This window comes from Berghia stephanieae, chromosome 4 (genome assembly GCF_034508935.2).
Source record: "Berghia stephanieae isolate SIO BIC M18660-M18661 chromosome 4, UCSD_Bste_1.3, whole genome shotgun sequence".
In the NCBI taxonomy this organism is placed as follows: Eukaryota; Metazoa; Mollusca; class Gastropoda; order Nudibranchia; family Aeolidiidae; genus Berghia; species Berghia stephanieae.
In genome coordinates this window covers 23,382,295-23,394,621 of record NC_088363.1, presented here as the reverse complement: position 1 = coordinate 23,394,621, position 12,327 = coordinate 23,382,295, and positions in this window count along the sequence as shown.

Genomic DNA, 12,327 nt, shown 5'->3' with positions numbered 1-12,327 from the left:
CTACAGACGCGAGCTGACTGAAAAGCTTTTGTAAAAGTAAAAAAAAAACATCAAAAAAAAACAAAAAAACAAACAAAGAGAAAAATGTAATTGGAGGAGAGTGGGGTGGGGTGAGTGGGGGAAAATACTCCTAATGATGTCAAAAATGTCAACTGTATGAAGTGACGAAGGATTGAACGGGAGAGAGAACTAACGAACGAGTGATAAAGGAGAGGCTTCGGAGGGGAACGATACAGACAATGAATGGTCCATTGAATGGACGTTTCGGGTACTAACCCGTCGTCAGCACAACAATAAACAAAGAAACGTCGAAAACAAATAAAATGAAATGGAGTATAAATTTATATCGTCTTTACTCGGTGGTGGTTGGAGTGTGAATGAGGCGTTAACGTGTGTTTGTGAGTAGAGAGCCCCTAGGGTGTGGGTGTTATATCAGGATTATTTCCCACTCATACCCTCTTCCCATAGTCTCAGGTTCATTCCCCACTGATGTGCACCTCCCTGAGTCCCAGGTTTATTTCCCATTTGTGCCCACTTCCCATATCTTTTGACGATTTCTGTACATTTTGAAAAAGAGAAGTAGCCCTCTAGGATAACACTCCACTGGTATCTACCTCTCTAGTCCAGGTTCAATCCCCATTGGTGTCCACCTCCTCTAGTACCCGGTCATTCTCCTCTGGTACCCAACTCCATACTCCGGCTTCAATTCCCACTGGTATCCTTATGTTCATTCCTCATTTGTGCCCACGTCCCATAACGTTTGACGATTTGATATGATTGGAAAAAGAGATGTACTCTTATGGGCTCACTCTCTACTGGTAAACACATCTCGTAGTCCCATATTCAATCATCATTAGTGCCCACCTCCTAAAGTGTCAGGTTCATTCTCCTCTGGTACCAAATTCCCATAGCCCGGCTTCAATTCAAACTGGTATCCATCTCCCATAGTCCCAGGTTCATTTCTCTCTAATATACTCTTTTCATAGTCCCAGGTTCACTCCGCACTGCTGTGCACTTCCCTGAGTCCCAGGTTCGTTCCCCATTGCTGCCCACCTCCTATAGTGTCAGGTTTAATCTCCTCCGGTACCCAACTCCCATAGCCCGGCTTCAATTCCAACTGGTATCCATCTCCCATAGTCCCAGGTTCATTTCTATCTAATATGCTCTTCCCATAGTCCCAGGTTCACTCCGCACTGCTGTGCACTTCCCTGAGTCCCAGGTTCGTTCCCCATTGCTGCCCACCTCCTATAGTGTCAGGTTTAATCTCCTCCGGTACCCAACTCCCATTCCCGAGCTTTTTTTTTTTCCACCGATGTTCTCTTCCTATAGACCCAGGTTCACTCTCCACTTGTGTGAACGTCCCTGAGTTCCTGGTTCATTCCCCATTTTTGCCCACTTCCCATAACTTTTGACGATTTCGGTAGGTTTCGAAAAAGAGAAGCATTCTTTTGGGCTCATTCTCCACTGGTATCTATCTCTCGTGGTCCCAGGTTTATTCCCCATTGTTGCTCACCTCCTATAGTGTCAAGTTCATTCTCCTCTGGTACCCAACTCCCTTAGTCCGGCTTCAATTCACGCTGGTATCCATCTCTCATAGTAGCAGGTTTATTTCCAACTGATATCCTCTTCCCATATTCCCAGGTTCACTCCCCACTGGTGTGCACTTCCATGAGTCCCTGGTTCATCCCCCACTTGTACATACTTCCCATAACTTTTGACGATTTCGGTAAGTTTTGAAAACGAGAAGTTTCCTTTTTTGGGGGCTCACTCTCCAATTGTAATACCTCTTTAGTCCCAGGTTCAATCCCCATTGGTGCCCAGCTCCTATTGTGTCAGGTTCATTCTCCTTTGGTAACCAACTTCCGTAGTCCGGCTTCAATTCTCACTGATATCCATCTCCCATAGTAGTAGTAGTAGTAGTAGTAGTAGTAGTAGTAGTAGTAGTAGTAGTAGTAGTAGTAGTAGTAGTAGTAGTAGTAGTAGTAGTAGTAGTAGTAGTAGTAGTAGTAGTAGTAGTAGTAGTAGTAGTAGTAGTAGTACTTACTACTACTACTACTACTACTACTACTACTACTACTACTACTACTACTACTACTACTACTACTACTACTACTACTACTACTACTACTACTACTACTACTACTACTACTACTACTACTACTACTACCACTATGGGAGATGGATATCAGTGGGAATTGAAGCCGGACTACTGAAGTTGGTTACCAAAGGAGAATGTGTCAGGTTCATTCTCCTTTGGTAACCAACTTCCGTAGTCCGGCTTCAATTCCCACTGATATCCATCTCCCATAGTAGTAGTAGCTACTACTACTACTACTACTACTACTACTACTACTACTACTACTACTACTACTACTACTACTACTACTACTACTACTGGACTATGTACTTCTTTTCAACTCTTATTTGATTATTGTTGTGCTGACGAAGGGTTTTCTACCCGAAACGTCCAATTGTAATACCCCTCTAGTCCCAGGTTCTATCCCCATTGGTGCCCAGCTCCTATTGTGTCAGGTTCATTCTCCTTTGGTAACCAACTTCCGTAGTCCGGCTTCAATTCCCACTGATATCCATCTCCCATAGTAGTAGTAGCTACTACTACTACTACTACTACTACTACTACTACTACTACTACTACTACTACTACTACTACTACTACTGGACTATGTACTTCTTTTCAACTCTTATTTGATTATTGTTGTGCTGACGAAGGGTTTTCTACCCGAAACGTCCAATTGTAATACCCCTCTAGTCCCAGGTTCTATCCCCATTGGTGCCCAGCTCCTATTGTGTCAGGTTCATTCTCCTTTGTAACCAACTTCCGTAGCCCGGCTTCAATTCCCACTGATATCCATCTCCCATAGTAGTAGTAGTAGTAGTAGTAGTAGTAGTAGTAGTAGTAGTAGTAGTAGTAGTAGTAGTAGTAGTAGTAGTAGTAGCAGGGACGGCTGGTAATAATGGGCAGGGTGGGCAAATACCAGCCTGTTTTTTCAAGTTATAAGTTGTATTACCAGGTCCGAAATAATCTAATCTAAATTAGATAATTTCAAAAGTTACTACTTAAACTTGATACTTCGTACTGAAATCAATTTGTGTGTATTTTTGATAGATTGCGAATGACCATGCACCCCGTAATGCATAAACCAGGATACGCTCCTGTTCTTTTTATCAACCCCCCCCCCCCCCCCTCCCCTCCCCAACCACTCCACTCCGCCCACATCGTCATCTCATCGTCACGTCGCCTGACGGTGAACTAACTCCGATTTTTGCTGTCTGGCCTCTCTAGTACTAGTACTAGGTCGGGCTAATTCAAATGAGCCCACCTTAATAACCAGTGAACACTGAATAGAGCTTTTGGCAAACGAACTTTTTCTTATTTATTGCCTTACTTGTGCTGGTACCATTGATGTAATGACTTTGGGAGGTTCCAGTATTGAATTAAATTTATTAACTTACTAATATTATATCAATTTAGTATTAATTTGTGTTGTTTTTATATATTTGTTTATCCATTTAAATTATTTCTTTTTTTTTCTCGTTTTCTTTATGTACTTCTCAAACTCATTTATTTAAATTGTTTTCTTATTTGTTTTTTTGTTGTTTTTTTGTTTTTGTTTTTTTAACAAATTAATTTGTTAGTTCTTTTTTTTTATTATTCTTAAAGTAATTACCGCTGTATTTTTATTGCCAGACTAAATAATTTTGCAAAACAATGTAATTTTCTATTGTATTTCCTCTAATAAAACAAAACATTTTATTCAAAAGTCACGACTAAATAAATATTAATACAACACCCTTTTGGTTTTCCCACATTGCGAATCTATATACAGAATTTTACTCCTTCTGGTAAAACTCAGAGCTTCAATTCCAAGTATATTCATGAGGCAATTAATAGCTCTTCAAAGAAGGTTCAATTCCGCACTCTTGCCTCCTGATCCATGTTAAGCTGTACATACAAAGATTAATTTCCGGACGCAACCATCCCCGAAGCTTGTTTTTTGTGACGATGTCTCTCTTCTATAGAAGGGCATCTCCGGATAGTGTAAACGTCCCTGGTCGTTATATTTGATATAACTTACGAATGTAGGTTCGAAAATGATAAGCATTCTTTTGTCTATTTATGGTAATTATCTCCGTGGCCTAAGTTTAATTCCCCATTTGCTCACTCTATAGTGTAACCTCATTTCGACGACATCCTGTCGGCTTCATTCACGCATCCATCATCATCTATACATCTATCACTGAATCTCATCACCATCATCATCCAGTCACTCCCATTGGCACTCCCAGAGTCCCTGTCACCCCCAACAACTACCATACTTTACATTCAAGTTAAAACAAAATTCTCCTAAAACTATCATTCGTAAAAACCACCATCAGTACCAGTTCAATCCCCATTTCCCGCTCCTATTTGTCCTTCATCTCCTTGAACCAACTCCGTAGCCGCTCAATTCCACACTATACCACTCACCCAAATATATCATAGTAAAGTAAGTCAGTAAAAATGAGTAATTTAGTCTGAGTAGAAATAGAGTATATCGTGTTGTTACTTACTCGATAAACTTTAAGTTACTACATACTACTAACACATACATACTATACCATAGGAATATATCTGCGTTGAGGGATACTGAAGTTGTACCAAAAAATTGCTTTCATTTTTGGTGAACCGAATTCCGTGAGCCCTTCATTTCCAATGATATCCATTCGCATTATAGTAGTTCCTACGTACTCTGCTTTACTATTTTACTTATTCTATATACTCTTACTACGTTAACTGACTATTATTTTTTTTTGATTAGTTTGGAAGAATTTTACAAATGTACTTGTTATTGTCATTTTTCCCCATTGGATGCCATTATTTGTGTAGGTTCATTTCTTTTGGTAAACAAACATTGTATCTTAAAATAAAAAAATAAATAAATATATATATATATATACTATATACTATATATAATACTATATACTATATATGATATGTATCTTTCAATCTATATTTGATTATGTTGCAAGTTTCTACAATAATTATATATATAGTTCTATATTGGTCCACTCCATGTTCAGTACCTTGGTAACCATCCTTGCCAACCCACTGATAACCATAGGTATAGAACACGACTGAAGTAGGTAAGTAGTAGTATAGTAAGGTTAGCAGCAGCAGCAGCAGTGCTGAGTACTAGACTATGTACTTCTTTTCAAATTTTATTTGATTATTGTTGTGCTGACGAAGGGTTTGTACCCAAAACGTCCATTGTCTGTAGTGTTCCCACCTGAAGCTTCTCCATTACCAGTCTTTCGTTAGCTTTATCACGACCCCAGGCTTCAGGCAGCCCCCATCGCTCTCAACTTTTCATGAGAGAGAGAGAGAGAGAGAGAGAGAGAGAGAGGGAGGGAGAGAGAGGGGGGGGAGAGAGAGAGAGAGAGAGAGAGAGAGAGAGAGAGAGAGAGAGAGAGAGAGAGAGAGAGAGAGAGAGAGAGAGAGAGAGAGAGAGAGAGAGAAAATATCGGTATTGCGGTCAAAGGGAAACAATCGAGGATAAAATGCTGAAACACTTGGATTACGAATTATGTACCTTTTATTGATTCTTGGGTAGTTGATACAGTTATCACTTATTACAAGGTAGAGCTAGTGTATTGGTGAATTGAAAAAAAAGATTTAAAAGATGTACGAGAAAGCTATGAAAGGATGGAATACATTAGTTTTCTTATCGTAAATCCATCTCTTCATTGTTTCATTGTGGAAAATTAGAGGTATGAAGAGCTTTGAGACAAGCTCATGTTTATCAGTCTTTCGCCGGAATAATATGTGCTCAGTTATTATTGTAATATTTCCACATATCTATTATATATTAACATTCTGTATAATGAACATATATTTACTGAGTTTTCTCCAATTCAAATGATTTCAAATAATTCTACTGATCATCAGACATATTTGGTGTTTGCTTTCAATTCTTTGAATGAAAGTTTTACTCATCGTATCAAGACTGGTTCTAAATTTTAAAACATTGATTCTGAGCTCATCACATACCATTTTTAAAAACTTCGCTGTGACAATTTAGATACTTTCGACTCTGCCGCAGGGATACAAGGAAACCACGATCTATTTAAATAATGATCGTTTATCGACTACCAAAGAAATTCCACCAATTTCGTCATTCTACCAACACAAAAACTATATCAACAAAATAATAACATTTGTCAGCTTAAAATTCAGTCTTGACGGAAATAAAAGCCATGATGTCAATTTACTCATTTCAACAAATGACATTCAATTTATACCGGGTCATCAGGTACGTATTGCAGACTTAAAGATTTCAAGACTATACAATACAAATCATTCCAAGATTTAGCAAATGAGGGACTGGTCAAGTGCCCTACTCGGAAAAAAAAGTATTAAAATTTATGGCCAGGAAACTCGACCTTCTAACATCAATCGATTAAAATAACCCTCATCTTGGCAAATACTCTCAAACCTCGTACGGAGTCCCTGGTCATTCTAATCGATCGATTTTTGAAGGACGAGTTTTCTGGCCAAAATATTAAATACATGTTTTGGGGTTGTTTTTTTTTTTTTTTTTTTTTTTTTTGGGGGGGGGGGGGGGGGTTCGGCAGTGTAGTCCAAATTGCGACCACTCCACACAAACAATTTTGGAACCTGTCAGTCATTAGAATCCATTAACCAAACAACTCTATCATAAATATGTATTTTTTATCAACCCTTTAGAACAGAAATGGAAAAGAATTTGACAACACAAAGCTGCCGAAAGTTGAGTCATAAGGTCTGATTTCTTTTTCTTTTTCTTTATTTTTTTCTAAATACAAGTTAGCTTCAACATTTTACACTGACTAATATCTTGAAATATTTATCGGACAAACGAGATAGAAGAATGAAGAATGTTACAATAGTACGTTTTGGAGAAAACTATAAATCCCACAGTTGCTCTACAGTGTCAGCGGATACACCTGATCCTCGACAATTGGATTCAATAGTCTGATGTCACGTCGTCCAGCAACGGCGGCCTTCGTGGTTCTAAACAAAGAAAATCGGTACTTTTTATTCTTCATGCTGGCTAGAACTTTTCATATGTCTTGTGATCAGAATATGTAAAAGTCAAAACATGATCAGATTTATAATGTTTTTTTTTCCTCTGGATACGCTTTTATGCTCGTCGGAGAAATATTTCAGAAGGGCGTCCGCCATTGTTCCGATAGTTTAGAGCCAGTTACTAAGTTACCATGCGTCATTACGAGGGAAGTGACGTTACGACTGTTGAAGCGTATTCTGAACGCATGTTTATACAGAATACAGAGACAATTGACACATGCCTCTCGGACAGTCGTCATAATGTAAACAATGGAGTGATGTTTAACATAACAAACTACACATGTTTTTGTTATCGATGGTATGTGCCTACGTAAAATACCCACTGTTCTAGTGCTTGATCATTTGAACCATCACAGAAAAATAAGTGTAAACTTAAACGTTTATCACTCGTGAGATAACTGGTAACCCATCTGGCGGTATATAATTGTTTTTATCAAAGATCATGAGAGGTCGATTTCATTCACGTTATTGTTTATAAACAACCAAATATTTCTGGCCGAGCACATGTGAAGGTGTGTCACAAATTCCATGTTTTTATTGGTCAAAAATCTACTGGTTAATTGCTTTGATGGTTAATATCAAAATTTAAAAAAATCTAATATAACCCCAATATTCATGAATATTTGTTTTTAATATCTAATATACAACTTTCAAATTTGCAGATGAATTTAGAAATATATTCGTTGGTAACGGGTTTGTAGAAAAAGGTAATTTAAAAAAAAAATTATCAGATTCTTCATTTTCTTTTGCTGTTGTTGTTGTAGTTCTGTAGTATTGGCAAAACAATATTATTTTTCAATTTTAAACTTTCTGCCAGAGCTAACAGAGCTAGATTTCTCGGTACCCTCTATTTTCCAAAGATCAGAAGGTAAACATTTGATACTATTCACTGTCCCTATACTACGTAGTTTAATTAATAAAATCGAGTGGTCATTACTCCAGAAGTGTAACCTTATTTCTTTCTTTATGAGCGAAATGTTTTTAGGCTGACATTTTCACATTTCCTTCCGCAATATGACATTTTGTGTCCGCCTAAAACCTTTTCCTGTGTTACCCTCTCCTAAATAGATACATCGCCGTACTTGGTGCTTAAGGCACTCATTTATCATATTATTAGGGAGTGTCCACCACAGAATCTTTTTAAAAAGAGAAAAAGAAAACCCCAACAAACCTACATCTATTTCAGGCCATGAACGCAAAACTTCTCGACTTGATGATGATGATGATGATGATGATGATGATGATGATGATGATGATGATGATGATGATGATGATGACGATGATAATAATACTGATGATGATGATGATAATGATAATAATAATGGTCCTTTTGCATGTAAAGAGAGTGCTTTATCAACTGAGCAATCGGGACCCCCCCCCCCCCCCCCCCCCCACCCCGTAGTCTTTCAGAGCCATAAAGCCCATAGAGCCGCGATTAATCCCGTTTTCTATAGAGTGAGATATGGACAATAGCAATTGCTTGTAATCAATTGTAATCCTTTAGATATGACGCAAGGTAATAAATATTAGTTGGCTTAATAACACGCGTTGATTGAACACGGTATTTGGAATTAGCCGAAATTCCAATCTAATCTGCCCTTTTGTTTGTTTATAGAGTAGTTTGTTGAAAATCAGAGAGTGAAACAAACAGCGTCCACCCCTTCCCCAAATTACACACAGGGTGGAAATGAAACAAACAAACAAAGGGGGGGGGGGGGGGAAAGACCAACTCACCCCCTCCCCCAACCACCACCCAATCAAAAACAAAGCCCATGATATAGCACGATATCTACGATATCATCGGACTTATTATGTACGAAATGGAATATGAGGGGTGAGTGGGGGGAGGAGGGGGGGGGGAGGGGGTGTGAGAACATGAAGTAAACGTAAAGGAATATAACAGCAACAAGCTAGTTACCAAAATACAAGGACCCGCTCTCTTTTTTCTCCACAAACCTTTACTCCATTACTTTTAGCCAAGGGTTAATGCCATTGTGCCCTATCGGACTACCACAACAACCTGAGTAATGTCCCCTTTTTGGCCTGAGGCCGTCAAGGCTACCCCAGGGGTTAACAAAGAGATGATGATGATGATGATGATGATGATGATGATGATGATGATGATGATGATGATGATGAGGATGATAGTGGTGGTGGTGGTGGTGGTGGTGGTGGTGGTGGTGGTGGTGGTGGTGGTGGTGATGATGATGCGAAGATGGGAAATAATGGCCTGAAATACTCAACCTGAAATATTAGATGTGTTGTTATTTTTGGGTATTTGTTTGTTTGTTTGTTTTTATGAAAGCATGTTATCAACAAGATCACTTCAATGTGTCCAGAACACATAAGAACAAGATGCCACATCGTTACACTGCAAACTAGATAACAAAATATTATTTATTGTATCAAACAATGAATTTGGTGAAATGATGGATCATTTGGATAAGGATGTCTGATGCAGTGTGATAAATAGTTGAGAGAGAGAGTGTGTGTGTGTGTATGTGTGTGTGTGAGTGTGTGTGTGTGGGAGAGAGAGAGAGAGAGAGAGAGAGAGAGAGAGAGAGAGAGAGAGAGAGAGAGAGAGAGAGATGCTTTTGACACGAATTTTGATCGTCATGGTATTTTATTGTCTTTTCGAGATTTTAACTCTGAATTCTATGATCCAAAGACAAGCCGCCTCAAAGAGAAGACAACGACTCCATGTTTGTTGTTGATGCAAGCCGGGGTTCACAATGTAAAACGCGTATTAAAATCGTCCTATCGGTAAGGTCGTGGGTTCGAATCCGCATCGCCGCGCGAAGTTTTTATTCTTTGTTGTCTTCAGGTACTTTCCTACTCACTTCATTTCTTGTTATCATCATCATACGTACCTGCTCCACTCACTATTCTGAATTAAAATTCACCCCAGATACCGGAGCATACTCAATGTCTCAATCGATTCTATGTTAGATACATGTTTGTGTTGAAAATATTGTCTATTAAGCTTAAATGCTGGCAACTAACTTCGCGGCATTTGTGTGTGTTGAACCCGTGACCTCAAGAAGTCGGGGAGAGTGGCTCTAGACAGACTAAGGTTTGAAGCGACTTTTTAGGTGTCTTGGATAGCTCATACAGTAGAGTCACGATCTCCCCGGTCAGACGAAGTTGTCGTACCAGTAAGGTCGCAGGTTCGAGCCCCCATCGCCTCCGCGAAGTTTTTATTCTCTGTTGTCTTCTGGCACTTCCCTCCCCACTTCATTTCTTCTTATTATCAACTATCGGGTAGGAAAGGCTCGTTAGTTCGCCTGAGCGGTAATCAAGAGGTCTGAGGTTCGATCCCCAGTCGAGGAAGACTGATTTTTGGGGATGGTTGTTCTCTTGTATTTTTCTTTCTTGCGTAGTCTGGCACTGTTTCATACACACTTTTTAAGATTTTTATCGACACCATAAGCTTGGTGTTGTTTGTGATATATCTAGAAAATGCATCGAAGGATGTTAGGAGCGTCCTGTCACAACCGATATCAACACTCGAAGCATAATGCCCCCCTGATATAGTATTCGCGGATGATATAAACTTCATAGGGAAAAGCCATATCAATGTTGATATCGTAGGAAACACGTTATAAAAACACAGCATTATTGTAAACGAGGAATATAAACGAGATTACTGTTTTGTCAAAAAAAACTTAGACAACTGGAAACGTACAAAAAAGGTTGGATCTTTAATAGGAGCTAAAAAGGACGTTGAGAGACGTAAACATCTGTCGAATGGCGCATTGAACAATCTTAAAAACGTATGTAAAAGAGAGGACAACATCAAAACAATAATTAAACTCAAACTATACCGGGGTTAGTCCTACAACTGTGGTACATGGGTCACTGACAAAAGCTGACGAAAATAAAATAAGCTAGATGCATTCTATCGCAAACAAATGAGAAAATAAGTACTATACATTCGATATCCAATCAGATTCACAAATCAATCCTTATATCCCTATTCCCCCCCCCCCCCCCCCCCCCCCCCCCCCCCCCCCAATAAAAAAAATGAAAGAAAGATATGGGGGGAAAAAAAAGAAAACAAACGAAAGACCACTCTCCATCGAAATTCAGAAACAGAGACGACGCCCTTTTGGACATATTCCGAGAGGAGATCCGAAAATTCCTGCCATTCGTCAAAATCCATTCAGGGGAAGATCAATAATACCCGTCCGTCTCAACCAAAATTGAAGGACATTGAGAGATTAGCGACTGAATATCAACATCATTGAGGACATTGCAGGCGATAGCTGCAAATGAGCACCGTTGGTTAAACATAAATCATGACCTGATTAAGGCAGGTGAGGCATTCCAATCCGATGACAGGGCTCTTTAGTCAAGTGAGTCAAGTGTAAATTATTGTTTACACTTCTTGAATGATCTTTCTCTTTCACTGACATTGTTTTTGGTACTTCATATTTATTAAACCCGGCCGATGACATTATAGAGTAGTCAGTGATTGCAACTTGGAGAAGGATCGAGTAACTGTTTATATTTCTACTTGCGGTTGTTATTATATTAATCGTTGTTTTCCATTCAATGTTGCATCTTCAGGATATCTGTGCTCCATCTTCGTTTATTTTGACGTTTCCACGAGCATAACTGAAAACCGAGAGGTGGATACAAAAACCACGCTATTCTTCTTCATTTCAAAGGACGTTGTTGCACTGACCCTACGTGCACATATTTGCAGGCCTGATTACCGAACGTCATTATGGGCTTGTTTTATCACTATTGAAATGAAATGAACAACATTTTGATTTGGTTTTTAGAATACTTCTATTACAAGCATGAGCCCATATTACTGTTGGCAATCAGACCTGCGAAAATGTACACATCGCACTGATCCCAACTTATCAAACACACACACATACACACACACAAACATACACACACACACACACACACACACACACACAATCGACATAAAGACAAACAGAAAAAAAAATAATAATAATAAAACCCCATCAAAATTGAATTAAGAAAAAAAAATTCACGGTTGAGAATACCGAGTGGATCAATATTTGAATTAAATTATTCTGACCAAAATGAAAACAAGTGTTTCATCAATGTTCTGCAGTATAGTGTCTGTGTGTGTGGGGGGGGGGTGAGTAAATAAGTGTGTGTGTATGTGTGTTTTCTTGCCATTGACAGGGTTGTCAGACACGATTTATTAAGAGAGAGAG